This window comes from Haliaeetus albicilla, chromosome 12 (assembly GCF_947461875.1).
Source record: "Haliaeetus albicilla chromosome 12, bHalAlb1.1, whole genome shotgun sequence".
NCBI lineage: Eukaryota > Metazoa > Chordata > Aves > Accipitriformes > Accipitridae > Haliaeetus > Haliaeetus albicilla.
In genome coordinates this window covers 23368941-23395423 of record NC_091494.1, presented here as the reverse complement: position 1 = coordinate 23395423, position 26483 = coordinate 23368941, and the positions used below count along the sequence as shown (strand labels likewise).

Sequence of the window (26483 nt, the reverse complement as noted above, 5' to 3'; positions counted from 1 at the left end):
CCACTGCCATGTCTGTGTTAACTAGGCCTTTCAACTTAATCCTTTCACACCTCAATGTGACATTCATCTTGGACAATCCATGCACCAAAACTTTTGGTCCCAAGGAGTGAAATAATTCATAGACTGCTGCTATGTAGTGACTCGGTCCACACGGTCCATGAGGAGGTCTCTTACAAAATTAAAAATGTGATTAGAGCATGATTAGACCTACCTTTGATCTAAGTTCCTTAAGTATCAGTACCAGTGTACTCTCAATAGACACTTTAGGAAAGACTGAATACAAGTCCATGCAACTTTGGCTATTCACCTGACTAGCAATTGCATACTGAAGTTCATGTGGCTGTTACTTCACTACTGTTGTTATCCAAGGTACTCAGATTTAATTTAGTTCAGATACATCTACCTGTATTATTACATCCCTCTATGGCTGTAGACAGCATCAGAAGTTTAGGCTTGTTCAGAACCTCTTTTCAGCATGGCTATTAGATTTTGGTAAACTTTATGGTTACACATCGATTGTTTCTTCTATTTGGGCCAGAAGTCGTGCTTAAGTCCAAGGTTGCCTTATAAGCACAATGATTAAACCAAAATTTTAAATCAGGTGTGGGCCTGGAAGAAGGTCTAGAGTACTACAAGTCCAAACTCACCCTAGCCCCATGTCATGGCTCCTGTCATGCTGCTCCAACCAGCATTGTGGATAAGACAATCATACACATGGCTGTGGATGGTTGGCTTGAAACTTTCGACTTCTACCCTGTAAAGCTTTGTGGCAATGTCACAAGGTCTACATGGTCTGTTTTACAAACTGAGCAATCATGAGAACGAAACTCACTCTAATGCAAGTAGGTCTCGTGTTAAGGGCTTACCAGTGACTTATGTGAAAACTTGCTCCTCCTGCAGGCGTTTATAACGGAGTTGAATTTTAGTCAAGACAGATGAAGGGCAAAATATTCAATGATCTGGCTTTGCTTTGCAGCTCCAGTTTTGTTATTGCCAATCTTACTGCTTGCAAGTGGAGAATGAGGCAGCAACTAATAACTAATAAGACCACACTGTTCTGGTAGTGAGAATTTCAGTGGGTGGCAAAGCTGATCAAAAGATAGAAAACAGGTCTGTGAAACTTTAAATGTTCTACGTCAAAGGGCTCAAAACTTATCAATTTTTCATCTTTGTCAACATTTCCATGACTTTTAATCAGAATCACTAAGTACATGTAAGAAATACTTATGTTCTGCAGAGAAATATATTTTGTGTATCACGGTTTTACACATGCATAGTACATAACAATTTCTTACAGATTTAAACTAGTAGATCATGCTTGTATTGTGGTGCTGCTTGTTCAGATTACCCCTGGTGCATAGCATACTCTCTCACAGTTAATTTGTCAAATCATCCCAGAGACATCTCTCATTTTAATTTCCCTTCCGAAGCAGCTCCCTCAAGAAGTGAATTAACAAAACTGTTTTCTTCTTTGGAAGAAGTTTGGTTCTTCTCGAAACCAGTCAAAGTTCATGGAAGAGGCAAGGATCAATTCAAATGACCTAATTACAGGATCAGGGCCCTAATTTATGAGAAGTTTTTATTTTACATTTCATGCTACAACAGCATTTAACCATGTTTTGCACATGCTTTTGCTTTTCAACCAAGGACTATTGTGCTTTGATGCCAGCACACTAGGTCATGTGCTGTTTGGACTGCAAGTTCTTTGAAGCATAAGCTGCATATTCCTTAACTAACCAATTATGTATTTAGTGCAAACAGGACATAGGTAGCAGGCAAAAACTAATGTCATAGAGACACGATTTTTTCATCCTTCTCTCTAAAGAAGTAGCTACCATTAATTTTGAAGATCCTTTTTCTGACTTTTATCCTAAGTATAATTTCTTTTTTGGTTGGGTTTTCTTTTGTTGTTGGGTTGGTTTTGTTGTTATTGGGGTTTTTTTTACACCTGGCATCTGTCTGCAATCTTTAGTCTGAATTAAAGTTACATTGCAAGTGCCTTACCTCAGTTGCAGTGAATGTATATCCAGAGACATTCCATTGGTTCCACTGGCATCAGTCCATACGTGCACAACTGTAAATGACACGAAAAAAATCTGGCCTCTGATATGAAAAAGGCTATTTATGCACTTTCACAAAGGACAAAAGTCTTATAACTTTGGGTCTACACAGAAATGAGACACAAATATGTTAGTGAAAAGCCCCAAGTTTTCTAAATGTAGATGAGCACAGATTAAGAAAGCAGTAATTAATTTCCTTTGACCTCAAGCTGAAATTCCTTTCTAAAGCTGTCATAAAGAGAAAGAGGCCAGAGAGAAGAAGTGAAACTGTGTAACAATGCAATTAAACCCTTGTAATGAGGTCAGCCATTGGACTTGTTGCAACTGATATCATTATAGCAATGAGGAGGCATTATACGATGGCCTGATTTTTTACAGGATTCATTTTTTTCTTTAACTCTTTAACAGTCAGATATGTATTCTATAGCATTATAAAATAATTGTTGTTAGTGACCAGAAGAGTAGGCATAAGCTTTATGTCTGTCTTACTAACACTATTTCATAAGTTCTGGTAATGAATGCATGAAAAAAACTCGGTGACAGTAGAATACAGGACAACTTTGATACAGACAACCCTTCACTCAGATGCTGTGTCGTATTTGCTGTGAAGGCTTCCTCCCAGAAGGCAACTCCACTCCCTCCAACAATGGTACAGAGTAACTTTTAGCAATCTGTTGATAATTGGTGATGGGTAATACTTGACTCATGTGGGAGCTGTTGTGCTCAAGGAAAACACAAGCAGACCTGTAGGACTAAACTGAACCAGAAAGGATCCTAAGTAGTCTCAATCTCACTTGAAATTTGTTTATCCATTGAGAGTGCTGGGAAAAGAATTTGCTCCACTGGAAGAGTATCCACTGGTTTCATGTGGTCTGCAAACATAAGTTTTGATTGTCAGGTTAGGCATTAAAAAGAAATAAAAAGTTGTGAAACTCAGATTTGGGCCTAGATTCAAGGAGATTTAGATAGGGCATATTTTACATAAAACTTTCATTAGATAAACAATCAGTTTTTGAAGTGGAAATCTAAGCTTAAGACATTTACCCTTTCTGGAAAGAGTGTCCCAATGGCCTGCAGATGAGAACCACCTCTGTTATTACCTCTCTGACTCACTTGGATCCCCTACAACTAAACTCACATTATCCGTTTCCTCAGCAGCTATTCACAGGTTGGTAAATAAGAAGTTGCAGTTCTTCCTTCAGCATGTTTATATGAGTGAATCCTTCCTAGTGCTTGTATTTAGGTTTAAGAGATGGTTCAGGGTCATGAATGCAAAGTGACTGTAGGTATTCCTTCTCAGAATATTTCAATCATACCCATTTCTCTATTTCCATAGTTATTTGTTTAGGTGTCCCCTTGCTCAGTATGCTGGTTCCTAGCTTGAGATGCCTTGCAATAGCATAGAGAATATGCATACTGAACTCAGGGATGTGTATTCAACTATGGAAACAAGGGAACCTCCAACTTGCATCTTTCAGCAACTAAATCCATTCATTTATCTTAGAATCACTTATTTTAGTTCACATACCAACAAATCTTTGAATCAGTCAAAATTTTATCCCAGTGCTCTACCCTTTCCCCATGAAGTTTTTATGAGATCAGCAAGCTGCATACACTGCTGAAGGAAGGTGCCCATATCAGAAGGAGGTGTTATTTTAGCCTGTTGTGAATCTGCAACCTGCTGGGCAGAATTTAATTACCTTACATATGAGAAAGGCTCTTAAGAAAAGGAAGAGATAGCCCACTTTCATTACTGTTCTAGCTGCAGGAGTACATTTGCAGGGTAAGGAGAAAAAAAGTTAATGGAGAAAAATGTTAGCTTATTGGGGCCTTATGCACTTTCACAAAGGACAAAAGTCTTATAACTTTGGGTCTACATAGAAATGAGACATAATTAGTCATACCCCATTTATTTCTTAAAAAACAATTGGAGTAAACCCGAAAAGGAATAAACTGGGGCATTTATGTAATGCCACAAAGAGGAGGAGATGATTGCTCGATGAAGAGTCTGTTCATTGACTTCAACGGGGAAAGGAGATTTCAGACTTGAGCTGCCTCTTTCTTAGGGCTTCAGTTCTTCTGGTCCTTGAAAATGTCAATGCATATGTGAAAGCATCAAAAAGAAATTCAAAGTGATATCAAGTATTTCTAACTCTTCCCTCCACATTCCTCAAATTGTTCAGCTTAAACCATCTTGAAACAAAAGTTTCAAGTACCTTTACCTTTTCTGAATAAGTTCACCATCCCCTTTGTGCATATTATACTTTTAAAAGAACTATTAGAAGATGGCTTACTAGTTGGAAATAAAGAAAAGGCACTATTTTCTTGCACTTAGAGGACTGAGTCACCAGTTCAGATGCTTTTCCTTTTAATGGTGCACTGAGTCATCATATGCCTCAGTTTCCCCTCAGTGAGTACAATACTTACTGACCTCTGCAGAGAGCTGCAACCTTTCTGTTAACCTCTGTATTAAGTGCAAAGCCACAGCATTATTAAAGATATTTTAAACAGAGTCAGCTGAGTGATGTCCTATAAATTGTCATTTCTCTCCAAATGGACCACAATATAATATTTCCTCCAGAAATGCATTTATTATTTAACACTTTTCCGTGAAAGGTTTCTTTTACATTGCAAATGCTCAGAGTTCTTTCATAGGTCTTAGACTATTGACCCTTTACCTTAAAACATGCTATTAATGCTTAACGCTGTTATTAGTATTCAGGGAAGTAATGATTGGTACTAAAATGGAAATGTGCAGTAAAAACACCTTCTATTTTGTAAAATAATTATGTAGCCTAATAATTATTTCATACGATTCTTTTTGATTGATAGGGAAAGGGCACCAAGAAGTTTGGAATCATGATTCCTTAAGGTCTACATTCAAATCGCAGCCACCAACACCACTGTTTCCGACAGTTACATTTTATGAGAATGGCAACAGGATGATCTCTGATTCTGTTTGGATGAGGGTTACATCAGATAAGGTATACTTAATTAGCTTGCCTTTTTTTTTTTTAATGGCAAGGAATTATAATTCTATAAAGGGCAATACAGCATTCTTGCAATTTCCCCGTAAGTCACTGGTACCCTGGAGGTCAAATATAGTTCAAGTCTGCAGTGAAGTGAGACTACCTCCTTCCACTCTGCTGTCATCGCACCTGACCCTAACCTGGTAAAAGCATCTCTCGTGGTGCCAGAGAGGCCTCTCCATTCTCGGTGTACTAGCTACACTGGTCTTTCACATTTAAGGCTGCCAGATAAATGTCAAATCGCAATGTTCTTATGATGTTTAATGGGAACCAGGCTGAGAGTGCTTGAACTTGTTTCACTTTGGAGAAGTTTTTATCACTTTGGCTTAGATGGAAAAACAAGTTTTAGATCAATAATGTACATAAATGAAGTAAATTCACTGAGCTGGGCTTTCTTAGCTGATTTGCTGCTTACAAAAAAAATGGAAAACCTATATAGCTGCATGTGTCTGTGTGTAGTACAGAAATAGCTACAAGATTATTGTTCCACATTTTACAAAGATGGATAGTTCTAGCTCTATTCTTTTTTGAATGCATAATATTAGAATCTTTTATAGTCGTTTTCATCACAGATTTTCAGACTCTGAGACAGCTATAGCTGGGTCACTGTATGCATGTAGAACTATTTAAAACTGGTTTTGCTGGGCCTGTTGTGTTGCCAATTTTTCCTACAAACACTGTATTAAAATTGAAAGTACTAAATTTAATCCAGGTTTACTACTCATGGTACTACAGCAATAGATTGCAAATGAAAGGAAAATTACTGTGAATAAGTAGTATACATGTACACAGATAAATTAATCATTTGTAAACAATTTTAAACAAATATTAACGTGAATTTGGAAGTACTGAGAAGTATTTCCCATCATAATGCTGATGAAGACAAGGGCAGCTGACCTCTTTCCTTCTACCTTTACCAGCAGAGATTCCTAAGCAGGGAGAGAAAGGAGCTAACACCCACCACCACTAAGAATCCCGCTCATCACTCAGTTAACCTGGGAGCTGTTCAGATATTAAAGTGATAACTGCCACAATAAAACTTCAAGGCCTATTTAGGAGCTGTGGAGAGGAAGAAAGGAGACCCTCCTGCCAATCCCACCTCACCTACTCAGCCGCGAATGCTCTGGGTGGAGCACAACTACTCTCCTGGATCCCTACTTCTGTTCCTACAGGACTACTGAAAGACATCAGCAGTGCCGATAAAAGCAGTAAAACACCAACAGGATCAGCAGTAGGAGCAACAGCTGGCCAGATACAAGAAAGGAAATAAAATGTACCATCTGAAGGTAATCAAGGGATTAGTTACGACTCATGAGTCACAACTCCTTTCTGGACAGACTCCTGCTTTGATCTAGCTACATATGGCCCTTTGCTCTGGTTCTGTGCTAGAAAGAGCAAAAAGAGAAACTACAGGAAGTATGCATTAAATGGAAGCAGTAGGTGTGAGATATTCGGAGCTATTTATACATTAACTACTTTGGGACAATTAGCTGGATTCAGAATTACATGTTTTACTACATAATTAAAATTCAGGTAAGTATTTACTTTTGTGGAAGAGGTTATGAAATTAATAAAGAAGAATGCCAATCATCCACCTAAGACATTACCAATGACACTAGTAAGAGAGATGGGAGACAGGGATAAAGGAAATTTCAAATGTTTTATGACTATTTTGTCACATTTCTCTTAATAGTGTTGCAGTAAGTAATGAAAAATTGAAAGAACTGCCTTATTTCAAGGCTGAATTTTTCTGGCTTAACTTCTATTAGCTCTAATCATATTGGGGTTTAAGCTACAGGAAAAACTTTTTGTTAGCTGTTAGAAATGTCTTGCAGACCGTGAGTAAGCTCCTAGGTTTCTATCAGGCAAGTTACATAAACTCTCTAAGTTTCTCAGTAGGAAAAGTATTTTCATGATCTCAAATCTTTTCTCTCTCTCTTATCAGAATCCTCTTAAATGGGTTTTTGTTGTGGGTTTTTTTAAGCGACTTTACTCTTTTTCAGTGTTCTCTTTCTTGTACGTCCAAAAATTTCACTTATCCTCTTGTATTAACGCCTGTGTTCAATTATGATGACAACGACTATTAGTCTTTTTCAGAGGTTCTCCTTTCTCCAAGCTTATAAATGTAATTTACATTCTTGTTCCTAGAAGCATGACTCTACATTAACATTTACCTGTGATAATGCAATGTAATCTCTATAAAACTATGTAAGTAACCTATTCCTATTGCTATTTACAAATTAGTATCTGCAAAATCTATTTATATTTTCTCCAAAATATTAACTTTGGGCTATATGCAGATCTGTGTGGAACCACATAAAAAAATACACCAAGGAATGATCATTTCTCATTTAGGAGCAGATTTTGAGATCAACTAACCAATTTTAAATCTGCTTGGTAGGGGCTACATTGATTTTTGTATTATGCCAATTTTTGTAAGGAAGCCATGCAGCGTCAAATGAGTCACAAAATTTTCATTCTTTCAGAGCAATTACTTTTACCTGTTGGAGTTGATATTAATTCTAAAATGTTTAATAACATTATAAGCCTGCCCTGACAGTGTTAAGGGTTCAGTTGGACCTGAAACTAGTTAACAAATATGTAGGAGTCTTTTTTCAGTGCCTCCACACACATTACAACTTCTCCTACAGATTATGCAATGATGCATATATACATTCTGATAATAACAGTATAGATGTGTGGTTTCATATATGCCAAATATATAGAAAGCCTATATATAGAGGGTATATATTTAGCCTCTACTTCCATCACCCTGTGAATGTAATGCCAGAGGGAATAATTAAGGGGCAAGAGTGGTTGACCTAGACATTGGTTGACCCGCCCGACAGGCTTTCAGACTGAATTCCCTGGTCTGCTAAAGAAGAAAGCCTCACAAAGTGTCTTTAAAGCAGCCATGGAAGACAAGAAGAGGGTTCCCTAGCGATTCTGTGATGATGTAAGTCTGTCAGAGATGGCTCAGCTATTTGCCATCACAAGGCATTTCCTGCCCCCAGCATAAGAGGACAGTCATAAAGTCATATATGGAAGGCAGAATGGGAACTGAATGTAGTGAACTTCACTACCTTAGATCCTTTGACAGCAAAAGTAGACTTTCCCCTTTGTAACCAGAACCATGTGAATCTGAAGGTTCAGGCCCTTGTGGTTTCTCACTTTGTTCCGTGGCTTTGACATACTAGGAAAATGTGGCTTTATGGTCTTATTATCCAAACAATAAATCTGTCACAAGCAACAATCTATCAGACTTCTGTTAAAACTAATTTGTGTATCACTGACCTGTTTTCAGAATGGTTGTCTACCACAACCCAGTCCAAACAAGAGGACTGGCACCAATAAAATTTGTTTGGTCTCTCCAATTCATTTGTTGCTGAGTCCCTATGCTGAATCTGCACCAAAAATCCTGCACAGAGGTGGCATTGGGGTTTGACCATAAAGCTACTCATTTCACATGGGCTACTGACAAGTCATCAGATACTAAAAACTTCGGTTTGCTGATTGATACAGTCTGAATGGAATCTCCATTTCTACTGCAGAGATGAAAGTCGCTGTGTCAATTCATTAGTCACCTTCTCTTTATCATTAGGAAATGTAAAACGGTAAGTTTGCAAGAAAGGTATTCATTACTAGACCCCAGCTGGAGCCTTTCAAGATCAGGGATTAAAAAGCACAAAACCTCACTGTTTCCAATTAGGCACAAATGTCTTTCTCTTCTCTCTTCCTCAACAATCACATGACTTGCTCTGGATGTGGCTAAAATGACACATTTTGGCAAACTACCTGACAACTTTTTTGACAGATAACTAATAGATTCAGCTTATTAATTTCTGTCATGAATTAACCCCAGTTATCATGCCCCTACAAAAAGGCTTCTACAATACCCCTTTTACAGAGCATGCCATACCCTTCACAGTGTAACCTTTTCCTGCACTCCCCAGCAATTCCCAGCTCAGGGACTGAATGTAGGGCATGGAGCAGAAGACAGTCAGATCTAAAAAAAAGAAAAAACCAGAACCTCCACAAGCCCAGCTGACTTGCAATGAAAATTCAGGTTTCCAAGATTTCCACAGCAGGCAATCTCCAAATGACATCCAAGACAATGCATCTAATCTCAGGCATGAATAGTACAAGATCTTTTTCCCATTCTTACCACATTTTTATGACTCCTTTTACTGTATCTTAAGTGTTTGGTGTTTTTTTCCCAGTTCAAAGGCATGTGGCTTATACAGTCCAACTTTCTTTAGAGAAGGTTACCATATTTAAAGGCACAGTTTTGAAGGCTGCTTAGAAACCTTTCTTAAGGAAACTGTCCACCAAAGTCTGCCTTATGACTAAAGCTGAGTTCCAATAGATATTCACTCATGATCCCAATAGAGTCAATGAGACTTCTGCAACTGATCATCAAGTTTCAGTCCTTTGTACACTGCAATTATTTTTTCCAATAGATTTTTTTAAAGCCTATTTTCAAATAAAGGATAAGGTTCAAAAGAAAATGTTAATGCTTTTCTTTCTCGAATGCCCTATCAGACTGGCTGGGAAGAAGGAACTGGTGTACTATTTTGTTCCTGTTAATTTTGTTAATAGTCTTGTGCTGCGACTTGTCTAGATGCTTTGTGACTAGTGCTGGTCTTTTCTCTTTTTTTTCCCACTGACATGCTTTTGCCAAGGATATCATTATGACATTCTGTAGTAACAAGCATTCTTCTGTTCAAATTTATATCAATTAGTTTGGGACAGTAATTCAATCGGACGGCCCACTGGATTTTGAAAGACTTGCAACGATGTCAAAGTGGCGACCTTTTTCCTACACTCTCAGCCAAAAGCCATTTTTTAACAAGGAGCTCTTGAAAAGAAATGCCACTTTGATAATTAGTTATTGATCACGGACAATGCGGCGACGAATACCATCGGATTAGCCAGACGCCAGTGGGTCGCGACACGAGGGTTTCCTTATCGCAATAATCTATGAAAAGAAATATAGAATAAAGGTCATTAAGGCTTCTGTTTTGGGAACATAACCCAGTTATAATTTAACTTTCTTATTAAAAATAAAAATACCAAAGCATTCTAGATGCACTTAGTTTTGTAATGATCCTGTTAAAAAAATCTTGTGGGTAGAGAAAATTTGGGAAGTTACACTCTTTAGGCAGCTACAGTTAAAATTATTTTGATAAATTAACCCTGCTTTGGCCAGCAGTCTTACCTTACTAAAACACCATTATCTTTCCTACACTAAAATGTCCATTAGAAACTATTTTGGATCTGTGAATAGAAACACCATAACAATTACAGATTTAAAAAATAATGGACTTTTTTTTCCATCTAATTTAGGAAGAACTTCAAGGCCTGCCTCAAATTGTTTCATATAAGTTATTCAATGGAGAAAAAATGGCAAAGAACCATTTTATTGCACTTAAAAGAGCAGAAAAGAGGAAGGAATCCATTAGTTTTAGGGTTTCTTTCCAGAATATTAATGAAACATAGCTTTGCTAAAATGTGCAAGAATATACAAGTACCTGTGCTATAATTTTGGCTGATCTGAGAGACTATTAGGTAAGTACTGAAGTAATACAACTATTTTTGAGGTGGTGGGGGGGTAATGTTAGAATCCCATTGTAACTGAACTCTTATAACACCGTAGGTAATGCCCAGACATGATTGGACTACCAAGTAGTTTAGATTAATAAATATATTACTTATAGATAATCACTTCAAATTCAGCACAGGGCTTTATTACTTTATAGGCTTGCCTAGAATAGTTATAATTTCAGCATGCCAATGAGAGAGAGAAAAAAAATTATGGTCAGAGGAATAAAAGTCCAGAATGATTGACTTACATAATGTCGCATAGGATATCAGAAGTCTGCAAGTCTAAAAATCAAACCCAGATTACTTTGTTTCTCATAGACAAAATGGTTTTCTTATAAACTGATGACTAATGGCACTTAAAGCAGTGTGGGTAGTTTGATGCTAGTCAACATTCCCAAAATTAAATTGGTATTATATCCACTTACTATTGCACAATTCCTGTCTGTTTCAGCACAGAAAATAATGATATAATGGACACCAAGACAAGATGAACCTCTCAAACCTGAAAGTTTTTTCACATAGGTTTGGAGTCTTACGGATTGGGAAGCGTATGTACCCATTTCATGGGTAATAAGCATCCATTCATTCCAGGGAAAAAAGAACCTCATATTATTAGACTGATGAACCTGTCATGAACACAAGATTAATTTCTTCTTGTAGTCAATATTATTTTGTAAAGTTCATTATTAATTCAGTGTCATTTTATTGTTATTATTAAATTACTATTATTTTAATTTATGACAAATTAGCTTTTCGAAGAGCTTCTAGAGATTCATTTTTATATTGCAGTGTGTATGAAAACATTCTAAAAATGTATGCAAGGTAACAATTAGAACAGTTGCTCATTAGCTTCATAAAGGTAATCTGTTCTGACTTCCATGATCTGAACATTATTTCATTTTATTGCTGTGACTGCATGAAATACAGTCTTAGGGAGGAAACTACAATTTCATTGAAGTTGAGGGGACTGTGTGCCCACAACAAAGATAACATGATACAAAAGTTTTGCTGTTGGTGAATAAGGATAGTTCTGCTGGGTGGATATCTCATGACACTTTTTTGCTGTTATCTTTTCATGGGGACTTTGGCAACATAATTCACTTTTAGGTGGCTCATTTTTCCTTCTGTCTATTATGAACTGTTATTTTGGTTCAGATTAAGAACATTAAAAGAATAATTGTAATACTGTTCTGAGCTGCAAAGAGAGAAACCTGAAGCACTCCAGCTGAGAGCATGTAGGTGGTTTCTGGTCTTCCCAGTTTTCCTTTTGTAAGCAGGAAAGACCTGCTATCACTGTCTTCAGGTAACCAGTAGCACCCCTTTTTCAGTATACTGATGAACACATTAGTACCTCTTACTTAACCACTATGACTTATGCCTGAAAGCTTTCACTGCATACTATTAAAAATGTCCACAGAGTACATCTGCACATGCAGATTCTCATCTTGTCAGCATAGGATAAGGAGGTCAAACTATTCCAGCGCAGTGTACCCCTCCAGTACACAATTCAGTTTATCGATTCTTCTCTGTTTTTAATAGCTGGACCCTGGAAACCTCTCCCTTTCCTGACAGGCAGACGGGCCATTCAGGGACAGTGAAGCTGACCCTTTCAGTGAAGAAAGATCATGAATGCAGTGGAACATCTGCCCTTCCTGACCACTGGCCACAGTCTCCAGAAATCTTCTGAACAGGATAATGGTATTAATATAGATATGATCATTGTTAAAATAAAGCATAAGATACAGCTCTTTAGCTGAGCTTACACCTTGCAATCTCACCTTGGTGCATCATAAGGCAATGGAAAGAATACTGTCCCTCAGACCAGTTGTTTGTGTAGATACCACGGTGAGGGGCGTATGACAAGATAAGGTTTATTTTCACAACAAGGCAATAATTCTTACTTACCTATTTCCCCAGGGTGTTCTGAGGACTAATCAGTTAGTGTTTGCTCAAATCTGCAAAAGGCTATATAAAGTACTAAGTATTATTATTATTACCTTATTATGATATTGACTTTACCACATTGAACTGCAGTACTTTTCTCTACTTAGGTGTAATATTACCATTAAGTGTTTATATTCCTGTAATATAAATGTTTCCTTTTGAAGGTGAGTTGAATAGCTTATTGTTACGTGACCCACAATATAATTTATTTACGTGAGACAGGAGACTCTAAAAGTGTATTCTAGGGACCTTTCCAGTTAGACTTACGCTTTTACATTCTCAGTTTGTCCTGAACAGTGTTTGTTGACATGCATTTCCGAAAACCTGTTTGGCCAATCCATACAGCCCTCTAGGGCCCTGTGTTTTGCTGCACCAGTAGGCATGCTGTCATTACTTTGGCACTGAAATATAGCTGACTGTAAAAGCTGGGCTGCTATTCTCTTGCTGAATTCACCTGATTGGGAAGTGCCTAGCCTTGTCCTGAGAGCAAAGACTTAACAACTGGACAAAGTCAAACCTGCAGTCCTGTGCAATGATTAGTACTTAAGCCAAGTGCCAACCTGCCCCCCACTCTCCCCCAAAAAACCCACAAAGCCACCTGACCTGTCAAGTTTGCTCTTACTATCCATATTCCAAGCTGACAGATATTTACTCTCCTCCCTCCCAGCCCTTACATCTGGATCAATGGGGACAGGCTTTCCACCCCTCAGAAGATTCACTTACATTAAGTGCCGAGGTGGAAGCAGTGAATGAACAATAGACGGCTGTCAGGCTCGACAGCAGGGCATGGATGTATGAGCGTGGAGCTGACAGCGAGGGCCTCAGAGGGTAAACTGCTTTGCTGGAACTAATTAAACAGATGAAATTATTACATGAATATGCAGATGTTGTTTACATTTTACCATATGGTATTATTTCAGGTAATAACTCGCAGGAGGATCCCTTCCTCTCATCAAGAGGAAATGAGTTGAAAAGGAGGCTCCACGTGTCACCTTTCAGTTGCTAGGCAGACATTGATATGTCAGGCTTCTCTCCGAGTCACAGGGAAACTCTTCTTGTAGCTATATGACACCGGAGAGGATTTGCATTCTTCTTACTATGCAATGTTGGAAGAGATTATCTTTTACTAAGCGTAAATGTTAGGGTTGCAAAATTTTTCCCATTATGCACAGAAGGCATGTGCTTTTCCAAATGTTGATTCACAATGTGTGCTTTACAACTGAGATGCTGCCAATCCATAGTCCATAGGTAAGAACTGACAGATCTGTCCAAATATGTAGAGGCTGGAAGTATGACATTTCTGCAAAGTCTGACATGTGGCTGTGCTGGTTAGCATTTACTGCTTTGCTAACCTGAAGTGTTGATAGCAGAGGCATTCCTTTTTGATAAGTTTCCATTCATCATACTGAAAAGGTTGCTCTCTAGAATTACAGAGGCACAGGACTACCATATCCAACAGTATAAAAAATTACTAATTACATGATTTAGGATGGGTAGTCAGCTAGAATCTGACACAACAAAATTGCTGTACAACCTAGGCAAAGATACATCCTGAGAACAAGCAACATTGCAAACGTTTCTAAAACATGTTAACTATGGAAGCATGACAGTGACGGACCATAACAAACACAGTGCTGGAACTGCCTGGTTTGGAAGCTACTCGTTATGCGATAACATTCAGGAAGGATAACTGCAGAAATGTAGCCATACTCACGCTGTCTGCATCCAGTCTCTGATGAAAAACTTTCACAAATCTTGAACAAAAAAATATGGATGTAATTGCCAAACAAGACTAACAACCCTACTCATGAACAGATCACTTTGCAGCAATGTCTACTTCTTAAAGATGAACATGCGACTGTCCTGTCATTTTACTACTAGATTATTCAAAACTCCCATCCTAAAACAATTCAGTATTAATGTAAGCAATACCTCTTTCAGGCTGATTCAGCATCTCATTTTTACAATGACCATTTTCATACCCTCAGAGGGATCAATGGCACCACCTTTTTGATTAGATGCACAAAATATCTTTGTACTACTCTCTTTATTGCTTCTTCTAAATGTTCCTAGCTGATATGTGGACTGACCATATTGATCTTTCCCCAAAGGCTCAAGTACCAGATATATTTCTGTAGCTCATTGATAGGGGATAATGCCAAGTTACATCACCACTGCACTGACAGATTGGTTGCACATTGTCACTGATACATTTGGCTTCCAAATATCTTTCTTAGGTACATCATTTTAATAGTTCATTGGGGTCACTGGTGACCTATATCATTTAAGATGCAAAGACATGATGTCAGTGGTACAAAATGTGGTCTTGATTCAAGCTATCATACTGTATTTTTGAAATAAGAAAAATGCTTTCTCTGTACCACTATTTCCCCTGTAAAAATCCAACTGAATAGCCAGTATAACTGCCTCTGGCCATTCTGAGTGCATGAACAAGAAAAAAAAAAAAAACATATCCAGGTCTTCGTGACTTAGAGATAGATAGCTTTATAAGGAACCAGTGCTGTAAGTTCAGAAAGGATTTCTTTGACTTTGTCTGCTGACATAAACATTTAGCAGTATAACATATATATCAAAACAAACCAGAACAGTTCACTTTATATACATTCCCTTTGGAGAGGAGGTGAGAAAACAAACACAGAACAGATGTTAGTCATGCTTAATATACTACTGGAGGGTACTCAGATACTAAGGTGATGAATATGGTAAAAGAAATGAGTATTCTCTTCTGCAACTGCTGTTCTTAACTGACAAAAAAGCAATGAGAAGTGCTTCATTCCTCTGCTCATCAATGCACCACCTAACAACCAAACACTGAAGATAAACACTCTGGATTTTCCTCAGGCAACTAGCACACACAATAAATGTTGCTACTAATTACTAACTGATATCCACCTTTCCCTCCTCGTTTGGTATTGTTGAAAGTTGGCTTTGATCATGCAAAAAACCACATTCCTCTGCAATAAATTAAATCACTGCAGCAGTTAGGAAAAGTTTCTGTAAATTCCTACAGATTATCTTGTCAAAGCCTTTGTCTTTCTTGTTTTATTCATAACATTATATATTATAGCATACAAAGAAATCTTGTTTTAGAAAACTATTAATTTTTCACTAGAAACTAGTCCTCTGGGTTGCAGGGCAAGCCACAGGTTTTGTTGGGCACACAGGGGGTCCATTTATCTCATCCCTGCCCAAGACCTGTCACTGCACATTTTTTTATAAGCACAACCACCTCTTTCCTGCTGACAAAGACACCGAGTTGTAGAGCAGTTCTGATCTCTCGTTATGAAGCTTATTGTCTGCCCACAATGTATACTGTGTTTCCTGGTCCTACTGAAAAAGGGCCAGGGGAGAAAGGCAACAGCATGGAAATAAATTCAAGAACTTCAGTATCAGGATAAGAGAAGAACTTGCTGCGAGTGATCAGAGGTGTGGACAAGGGAACAAATGACACAAGAAGGGCTACAACAGGAGCTGAGAACGTCCTGTTGCTGGCATCACGGGAGGTGGAGAGCGACTGCACACAGATCACTGAGCTGGCACTGCCTAAGGCTGTTACTGCTGAGCAGAAATCATGATACAGCTATTATTAATAATAGTATAACGGTACTCAGAGGTCTCTCAATGGTGTTAGAAGCAGCAAATGAGACACCAGATGAGGCCTGGAGAATAAGGTCCTCCCTTATGCCTTTCCATCTTTTCCCATTTACCTCTATCAGATAGGCTTTCTACAAGTCAGTATTACTTCAAAGCCCTATATGTTGTATAATCTGAACACAGGCAATGTAAGTGATGGTAAATGCAAGAACATATGTGTATATATATATCTATATAATATCCCTAAAGTTCACCTTTTCTTTTCTTCTATTTACTACAACAATGAATCACCACCAGTCATTCATCGGACTTTTTTCCCACTCACATGATATGTCTAAAATTCCCCACCTAAGTCTTCTGTCTGTCATGCTGTTCCTTTAGTATCATTGTACTGCTCTTCTTGTCTCACTGTCTGGGTATTGTGAATTCACGTGGACACAACTGTGCTTTCTTTATGTTTGGAAAATGTCCAGCACATTAGTGTCACTGAAAAAAATATAAAGTAGGTAAACTTTGTTTTCATTTTTCTTACTCATCTTTTGTTCTTCTTCCAAGAAATCAACTCCATTTGGCAGGTCCCAACTGTGTAAGATAACTTACTAACACTGTAGGACATACAATTAAAAGTAGCATGATTATCAAACGCATATGTGATTTTTCATGCAGAGTTGAACTAAACTGTGGCTTCTTACCTCCACTAGAAAGTTCCAGTGAGCAAAGGGCAGTAGAATGTCCATTTGTTTTCTTCATACCGGATTCTGTTTCAGGGTTTCATACTTCAGTATTTTGCCACCTGAGGTTTAAACTTTCCCCAGTGCATGCAAAATGAAGTAAATTGAGTCATAGCAAAGACAGATTTGGCCTGAAGTCTCTTGGATGAAGGCCCAAACCCAAGAGAAGAAATAATTCAGAAAACCTTGCATTCAAAATAAAGCGGTATAAAGGAACTGATATGTGTTCTTGACATGGAAAAGCCACAATTACATAATGTTTCACTTGTCCAAACTTCATGATGATCTGTGTTAAAGAGGAAAAACTAATGCCAGATCTGGAGCTGTGTTGATTTCCATTACAGTATTTCACTTTAATAGACGTGATGTATCAACTAGGGTTTTATCTTGGTTTTTTTTCTACGAATGTTATTGTGTTGATATCTAGAGGGGAAGACAGATACTTCAAGCTTTATGTATTATGTAGAATTGTTTTCAGGTTGTGCTAAATTCACAAAGCAAAACAGAAATCTGAAAAACATTCCCATTGCCTTAAATACCATTCCCAAAATTTCAAAGTCTTTTCACAGTTGCATTTTGTCTTTCCATCAAGTGAAAGCATCTCAGATTCCTCAAAAACAGCAAAGAGATATTTCTTGCACTATATGGAGAGGAGAGAAGGTTTCAGATATGAAGCAACAAATAGTCCAAAAATTGCAGACAAATATAAGAAAAAAATAATTTACAAGTATTTTAGTTTAGAGAGAGGTTTGATGACCAGCCTCTGTTTGAAAGCCCATAAATTAAGGCCCTTAGTATTTCAGCATCCCCATCCTGCAAAGAATTCAGGCACATGTAGTCCTGCTGAAGCTCACCAAGGAACCTACCCATGTGCATCTCAGAGCAAGACCAGGGCTCTTGTTTTGCAAAGCTCAGTCCTGAAAGGAGCTAGGAGCCAGATGTTTGGGAAACTAACTCAGGTTTGTAGGCACCACCTGCTCATCTGCCCATGGACATGGTTATCTGCTCAATGAAAACTGCTTCCCAAAGATGCACCAGTGATATGGAGTCAGAGAAATGCCTCACAACTACTCAATGTTTTGTGTTTCCAAATAACATGAGTTAATACCTGTGCCCTACATTTCCTTCTGGGGCAGAATATTGTTGAAATAAACATGTAGGAGGGGAAGGGATCCACTCGTGATATCTATTTTACTGGCCTCTGGCATCCTTCTTGCTGTTCATACTCTAAACTGAAACTTTACTTGTAGAGGTTACCAAGAACTCTCTACTGAGAAGGCAATCCATATACAATTGTGTATGTCTGAAAAGTTGCTATGTCCATTTGACTCTGATAAATTTTACTTCAAGTTATTTTAGGAATAGTCTAGAGGGACTCAAGAACAACAGAAAAGGTTTTTCATCTGAGGTTTAGTTGTCCAGAAAAAAAAAAAAAAATCACATATATATGAATATGTGATCAATGATTTCTTACATGCTAATACTTTCTCCTTTCATTTTAGAAGATCCTCCTCCCATCAGTGGTCTATACAAGGCTCAGCTTCCCAGACCTGTGGACTGCAAAACTCTGGATTTAATTTCCCATTCAAGTTACTGATGGTGCTTAACCTCATCCAAGACAGTCATTTAACCAAGGTTAGTTTTTGCACCTATGCATTTCCTATTTTTCTATTGTACAACTATATAAACAAAAGCAGAACAAGACCTATGGGGTTTTGAAGACTGCAGCATACACATGTGGCATATACTTTAAGACTGAATGACAAGTTCTGCAAACAGACACAGGCACTCTTCAGCAGAAAAGTGCTACCAGGAGATCCCAGGTGTCTCACTGACCCACTCTGGTGTTTGGCATAGCAGAGTTGCTATCGTGTTGACTCCTTGTGGCAGATGACTAACTCTCAGCCCCTTTGGTGCTCAAAACTATGATAAACACAAGCCTTTGGAGATGCCATCACAACTCCTTCCAGCTCTAAAATGTGAAGAAAGTCTTTGTGCTACTGCAAGATGCAAATTTGTAGAAAGACTTCTTTTCATGAGGGACTTGTAACTGCAAAACTCTTCAAACACAAACATGGTTCACTGAAGACAACCACATATTTGTTTTTCACTGGATACCACTCTGCTCTATACCAGTCTGAATACATCTTTGAAATTACCTGAGTACTAATTGCACGTACATACTGTAACTATGGGACTGTTGCATAGGTCATGAGTCACCTACATTGAAGCCATCCTCCTTACTGGTATTTTTCAAAAAAGCTTCCAAGAGAGAAACTATAACTTTTTAATGGAATGAAAGAAGCAGTGGAGGTATTGTTATCTTTGTTAATATTGTATTCAACTACAGTCAGAAATACCAAAGAATATTTCTGGAACCATTTTACACAGTGACTAATGCAAAATATTTCAGCTGTATCAGCATGTATCCAATCCTAGATTACATTTTGGCATTTCAGACAAAAGACATCCTGGCAAAAATTAAACTGAGGAACAAGTAATATGATTATGACAATTTATATTTGTAACAGTTGTGAATGGTAACATCAGTGCTTGCTAGTCCTTTGATAAATTCTTGTTACCTTTCAGTTCCCAAACATATCTATGCAAGTATAAAGCATATTGGAGGCAGATGCTGCAGCAGATGAATGCACTTGCCAAGTAGTGTTTTGTTTGTTGGGGTTTTTTTCATATAGGTATTCTTAACTGTTGTGTTATGTGCACCAAATAGTTCTTACTTCTGGCACGCTTCATGCAGTGTTCTGGGACATTGATTAATACAGTTGGGTTTTTTCCCCATTCTTCCCCCTATTCTCTTTCCAACATCTTCATGTTAGGCCTCATCTTGCAGCCTTTACTCAAATGAGTAATATCTTTTACTCCAGTGGCACTACTTACATGAGTAAAAGAAACAGCAATAAGCTTGAAGGAACTGCAAAGTCACTCTTATTTTAGCTGATCCAGTAAAATTTGGGGTTTTTTTCCTTTCTTAACCTTGAAACATCATAGTGGAATATAATAAAACAGAAGAAAAACTGATTTCAGGACAATCAAATTTAAAATTGGGTTTCCTTTACAACAACTCACATTAACAGGAACACAGCGTCTGCCCGGTTTTTTAAGTCTTATAGGCAAGAGCAAAAAAAAAACCCCTGGAAATCTTTACTTTCACTTACCTGAATCTGGAGAAACTTTAGATATCAACAACGTTGTATCTTTTTGTAGTTTTACACTATCTCCCATCATTAAAAAAATCAGAATGTTTTTTACCTTTATTTACTAGGAGGGGAACCTCATGTCATCTCTGGTATTCACTTGTTCTGCTCCTTAACTGTCTGTAGGGTCTCGAGTTTGTCTTTTTATAAGTTTTGGAATTCATTCACTTTTATTGTTAATATCTTCTGAAATGAAAGAGGGGTTGGTTGGCTGCATAGTGAACATAGAAGAGAGCATCAACCTCATGCATTACTTGGCAGACTGTTCCTGGTTTTGAAAGGAGTGAGTGCACATGCAGGCATGTATCTTTATGAGAGCATACATGTAAGCAAACAGTATTGTCATATAAAAAGGCTGGAAAGGTTTGGGAGCTCGAAAGCAGTATCTTTCCCCTCTAAACTGCTTTATTACTGGCATTCCCTCCCTCTTGGGCATGTGTTCAGCTGAGACTAGGCCAAATTGGCAGTCATTTTCAAAGTGCTTGGCAGCCCCATGATCCCTGGGAGTTTTCAGCTGACATCTCTCTCTCAACCAGTCTATGCAAGGGTCAGTGGGAGACCTGACTCCCAGGCCCAGGCTTGCTCTGGCTGTGTCATGAGTCAGGACCAATATAAATTAAAACCTTAAAGCCATACTGTGAAGGCATTCTTTACCCCATGAGGTAATTTTTTTTTCCCTTTGACAGATTGCCTTTCTACTAGTTTCCTATTTTTTTATTCTTGGATAATACAGTAGCAAGTATGTTCCTTTGAGTTGAAGAAATGGGAAACATCTGGTGAAGAGAGAGTTAAACTTCCACCAAATTTTTAATATTTTTGGTAGATTGTTGTTGCTCAACAAGCAGGAGTGAAATAATAATAATACTAGGGGCTGCTTATCACTTACAAACAATAGTCCAATGACAATGTTCACACTGACGGAAAAAATGGGACTAGAAATTAATAGTGACAGTCCTGCAGGAAACAAGGGAGAAATTGGATACCAAGTTATAAAATACAGACTAACCCAATAGGCACATGCTGCTGTTATTATATTAATATTGTTAAAAATATCAAAGCACTTTAAAAATGGAATTGTACTGTAGGTAGATGGACAGTATTATTTCCACATTCTTTTAAATAGAAATTTTCACTCCTTGTTTGGCTTGGAGGCATGGATGTAATTTGTTGCTCAAAAACCAGTAGCTGAATGCTGTGAAAAAATAAGACTCAGGATTAAAGTCTCCCATCTGAAGGACAGAATCAGGCTACACGGAGAGCTCTCACTGTTATTAACAAAAGCATCTGAGTCACTGCAGATATGGATTTCACTGATGTTGTTCAAAAGTGGGGTGGGCTGTGTTTATTTAGTTAGTTAGAGAACAGGGAGAGATTGTTTTTCATCTGTGCAAAAATAAACAGAGAAAAAATGGACCAAGCTCATGTAAATAAAACAGTAAACATGAACCTTGACAAATCTCACTGTTGCTGACAAACCTAATCCCACAGCCCAGGCTCAGACAGGTACAATCCCTCTAAAAAAATCAGCGGACTACTCCACACAGATAAAGTTCATAATATGAGCTGTGCATCCTGAAGGAAAAGACCACGGCATCGGTATTAGCAATTCAAGGTGTTACTGCAGCTGCTGTGTTTTCCTGCTAAGCTTGTGCAGTACCTAGCATGGTAAAGGCTGATCCCTGACATATGCATCAGAGCCTGGATAATAATGATGCCTCACAGTAGTGTAATTTCAGCCGAAATCAGGGGATTAGGGAATCGATGTGGCTTCAGATAACGCCTCGAGAGGGAAGGGGGCTCCTGAGAGGGTGCAAGATAACCCTACAAGAGGTTTCTCCTCCATGCAGTCCCCAGGTGGAGATGAAGGATGGCTGTTGCCTTTGCTTTTCCCCCATCTGAAATGCTGAAAGGAGCCATGAGAAGCAGCGTTGGTACCCAAGGCTGGGTGATGGAGACAGCACAAACAGTGGCTCAGTGCCTGACTCTGCCAGGGACACGTCCCGCGTGGTCATGCAGCTCCGTTAGCACCCCGACACTTGACGGCAATTAAAAGACCTGATCAAAACCCACAAAACAAATGCACTACATAGCCCCAAAGCTTGTTCCCTTTTTCAGCTGATTGTGAACAAAAATATCTGTTCTCTCACATTGACTTGAAGCAAAGTCCATGACCCATTTTCTTTCAAAGAGGTTTCTCCATGCAAATAATTTCACTCCCTGTTTTTAGTAAGGACGCATTTCCTCCCCTCTCAGGGCTCCGTGAGACAGACCTTCATTTTCTACCAGACACCGAGACTTGACTTAATAAGCAACAGGGGTAAAATATCCACTCTTTACACATAGGGTATCCTGAGGTACATACAAGCGTCGCTCTAAGATGTGATAAAGCAATCTAAAGCCAGGCCCAGCCTGCCAGTTCAGGCCTAAAGGGATTTGATTCAGTGTCAAAACCTTTGGCTCAGGAGGTCACTCTCTCTTCTTGCTTTTCTTATAACAAAGGCAAGGGGTGGGGGGGGGGGGTTTCCTCCTCTTTTTTTTTTTCTTTTTTTTTCTTTTTTTTTTTTTCTTTTTTGTCTTGTGAATTCATCAACTGTTGTTTGTTGAGCAGCGGGCCTTTATTCAGCCTACTGAAACATTTTCATTAGATGGAGGCCTCTGAAGTACGCTGGCGGCTGGGACCACGCGAGGACAAAATCTTAGGCCTCTCCAGAAGCCGGCTGATTGAAATCAGCACTGTGTCAGGGGCTGTCATATCTCAGAAAAGACATAAAACACACGGAAACATCAATAAGCAACAAGCCTCTGACAGCTCTGAGACATTCCAGCTGACAAGAAGAGAAAAGGGGTAAGGTTAGGGCTCATGGGGGATATTTAAAATGCCTAACAGCCAGCCGAAGTGTTGGCAGGCTTCAGGGAGGCCCAGAAAAGACAAGATAAAGTCTATCAGGTTATCACCTGGTTCGAGACGGATCCCTCACAGCAAGGCCACAGGGATGAGACAATGACACAATGGCTTTTTTCTTTTTTTACTATTATTATTATTATTCTTTTATTATTTATTTTAAAATGTATCAGAGAAACAGACTGCATTTACACCGAGGTTACCCAGACAACGTTTGTGCTGGAGAAGATTAAAAAAAAAGAAAAAGGAGAAGAAATGTAAAAGAGGGAGGACAAAAAGAGAATCCTGCAAGTTAAAGAATTCTGCTTCCAGCTACCATGTACAGAAATCAAAAAGGATTAACAAGTTTTTTTTCATTTAATTTCCTGTACACCAGACGCTTTTGTTAAGAGATCAGAGATATTGCTATTTATTGAATTTTTAATATGATCTTTATTAAAAGGCAGCACACATGTTTGGTTTTCTATTTTATTTTTTTTTTTAACATGCATGGGTATAAAAATCAAAGCACAGGAATGAACCATAGTTGTTTGATTTTCACCTCTTTATATTTGGTGATTCAGACTCTTATTTAAATTTTAAAATAATAGAAACCCAACCCATATTGAAATGGCCCCTCATCCTCCTTTTAACTCATCTCTATTCTGTTAAGTAATCAATGGGCCCAGAGCAGCACTTTGACCAATCAGATAATGAATTCTACCTTTGGAGTCAGCGTAAGACCAAGAAATGAGGTGTGTAGTTGAGTAGAAAGGGCTACGTGTAATTGTTTTACATTTTCAGATTACCAATCACACGTTCAAAATTTCACCATCAGCTTGCAAACCTGTAATCACTGTTGCACATGTTCATTCGTTACATGCAGTATCCCCAGGCTGGTCTTCAGCATGGATTGTATCGTCAATTAAAGGAGTAAAAACCAAACTATATGACCTCCTTCCACCCCTTGGTTCTGGGTGCTAAGGAACAGGACTGATTTTGTCCTGGAAGAGCCAAGATTGCTGGAGCAGAACCTGTTTTGCCCAGTTGTACAAAACACATCAAATCATCCTCTCCAGTGACAGTCAACTGCAACAGCAGTTCCAGGCTCTCCTTCCTTAAACATTTGGCCTGACAAAAGTATGATGATTTCTTAAGGTTAGTCTTGTGCCAAAATCTAAGCAAAAACATACCCTGACCAAAACACTGCAGCTCTATCGTTTTTCTTTAGAACCTGTAACTATATTCTGCAACCATTTAAAAAGTAGATTAGACTCAGACTTCATAGAATATCCTACCTGTTTCTTTGTTGCCCTGCTCATATTGGTGTAAATCCATAGGATTCAACCAAGTTTTACTGGGTATAAATATTATTATGCTCATCTGCAACTTGGGAGACTGAGGTTCAAATGCTTTCTTCTACCAGCCTTCAGTTCTGTGAATCACTTAGTCTCTTTGACAAAAACTTCTGTAACCTGAGCTGATGGACCTCAAGAGTGAAGGTGGACATGAGCTCTACCACCTCATGTTTAGTTTCTTTTCCTGGCAAGGTTTTCCCTTTCCGACATGTCAGCGGGATTTCATAGTGCCTGTAATCCCATATATCTTTGTGGTAGACCGCGTCAGGAAATTTCACGATAGCAGCCTTGCACGTTTTGTTGACCATAACATCATAGCAGGGCAAGCAAACTAGAGGGAAACTGCTGGTGCAGCCACAAAGAGCCAGAAACTGTCCCATAAATAGCTGTAAGGAAACTCTAAGAACTAACCATTAGAGACAGACTTTTCTTTCCCTTATTTACAGGTTGCTGCTGCACAGCAGTGTAAATACAGTCTCCAGGCTTCACCTTCCAAAACGTGAACTGGGAGTAACAGTTCTCCCCTATGGCACTCACTTGTGAAAAAAAAATTAATTGTAAAGTTTGAAATCTCTGGACAGCATGGGTCACATACTTTAGATGGATATAACACCTGGAGTCCTCTGTAGTGTCTCACGCGATAAAGCAAGAGCTCAGCATTGGCTGAAAGACCTACTCCAGTACACAGCAAGAGGCATAGTCAGCGTTATACATAATCAAGGGAAAACAGTAAAACGTATTTACATAAAACATTTCTACACAACCATCGGGTTTATGAAAGAAAATTAATAGGAAGTCAGCAATTTCTACTTAGGAAAGACAAAGATATGATTTTTCCTCATTTGTTGGAAGGGTATATTCTGCTGACTAGCATGGCACAAAGTTACGAACAACATAAGATGCGAACCGCTCAGGTTCTTTTCATTAGCCTTTCAGATCAAAAGCACTCTTACAAAAGGTGTCCTGAGCCTGAAGTAAGGACAAGTCTCTTGACTGAATACAGCATGTGTCAACCTGGACACCCTTTGACCCACCAGGTTATTTCTACTTCTGGCACTAAGAATTCCAGAGAGGATACCTCATCTGTGTCTTTTCTTTTTAATGGAAAGTTGGAGCTATATCTAACATCAGAAGTAATTACTCACTGTATCAATAATTGTGAAGGGTGGTATGCAGATCACAGATGGCCTATGTGGAACAGCAGGCATAGACAGAATGGTCCAGGTGCTATTTGATGTTGGTAGAAGTTAGAGCCATCTTCCAGCTTGGCACAAGAGACTTTTTTAAGATTACAGGAGTGCAAAGGTGAGCTTTCATACGCTCCTGCACACGACCCGTGCTTTCTAAAACCCACCTGTATCTCAGGCTCTAGACAAAAATCTGAAGTGATATGGGCTGTTGCCTTTTTTCCCCCCCTACAGACTTTTCTGACAGGTATTTTTCCACAGGTAAATGCATTTAACAACTTTCCAGTGGAAACTAATTTTTCTATAGTTCAAAATAAAAGTAAATGTCCGTTTTTCCCAGTGTTTTGAGTGGGAACTTTGTTTCCGGTGCAGTGGTCAAAACAAGATTCTCTTCTTCCACTGAAGAATACCAGATTGTTTTTTTCCTCTTTTGTCCTTCCCTATTCTTCTTTTGAACACATTTTTTGAAGGGAAAAAAAAAAAAAAAAAATCAGACGAAAGACATTTTTTCCCCCCTGAGATAAAAAAAAAAGGTACAAGAACTCCTTACTTCTTAAAAGTAGTCCACAAGATGAACTTAAATACATGAGGTTTTTGTTCCTCTGTGTAAAGACTCAGTCTATGGAAGTTGCACTGAAAACCTGTCAAAGAACCTTCTAAGACTGAAAAATCAGGTTCACTGATCACTTCCTTTTAAGTGTATCTGGCAACCAGTACTATTTTTATGACTTGGACAGAAAACTGATTTCTATGTAGCCTACAGCTGTTAGGCATTTAAAATCCTCTAGTATGAGATTGCCTGCTATGAGATAGAGCTGCTTCTGACCACAGTAATGAAAATCTCTTTTGAGCCACTGGA

At 38.4% G+C, this 26483-nt stretch overlaps 1 long non-coding RNA gene across 1 annotated transcript in view; it reads right to left on the bottom strand.

The window, feature by feature from the left end:
* Positions 1–815: 815 nt before the first annotated feature.
* Positions 816–26483, bottom strand: part of LOC138688070 (uncharacterized) — a 37623-nt gene continuing 11955 nt past the window's right edge. The window contains exons 2-4 of the long non-coding RNA XR_011327133.1: positions 2819–2932; positions 2005–2074; positions 816–1088 (exon numbers count right to left, since the gene is read on the bottom strand). This is a non-coding gene — a long non-coding RNA (uncharacterized lncRNA). The remainder of the gene's footprint in view (positions 1089–2004; positions 2075–2818; positions 2933–26483) is intronic.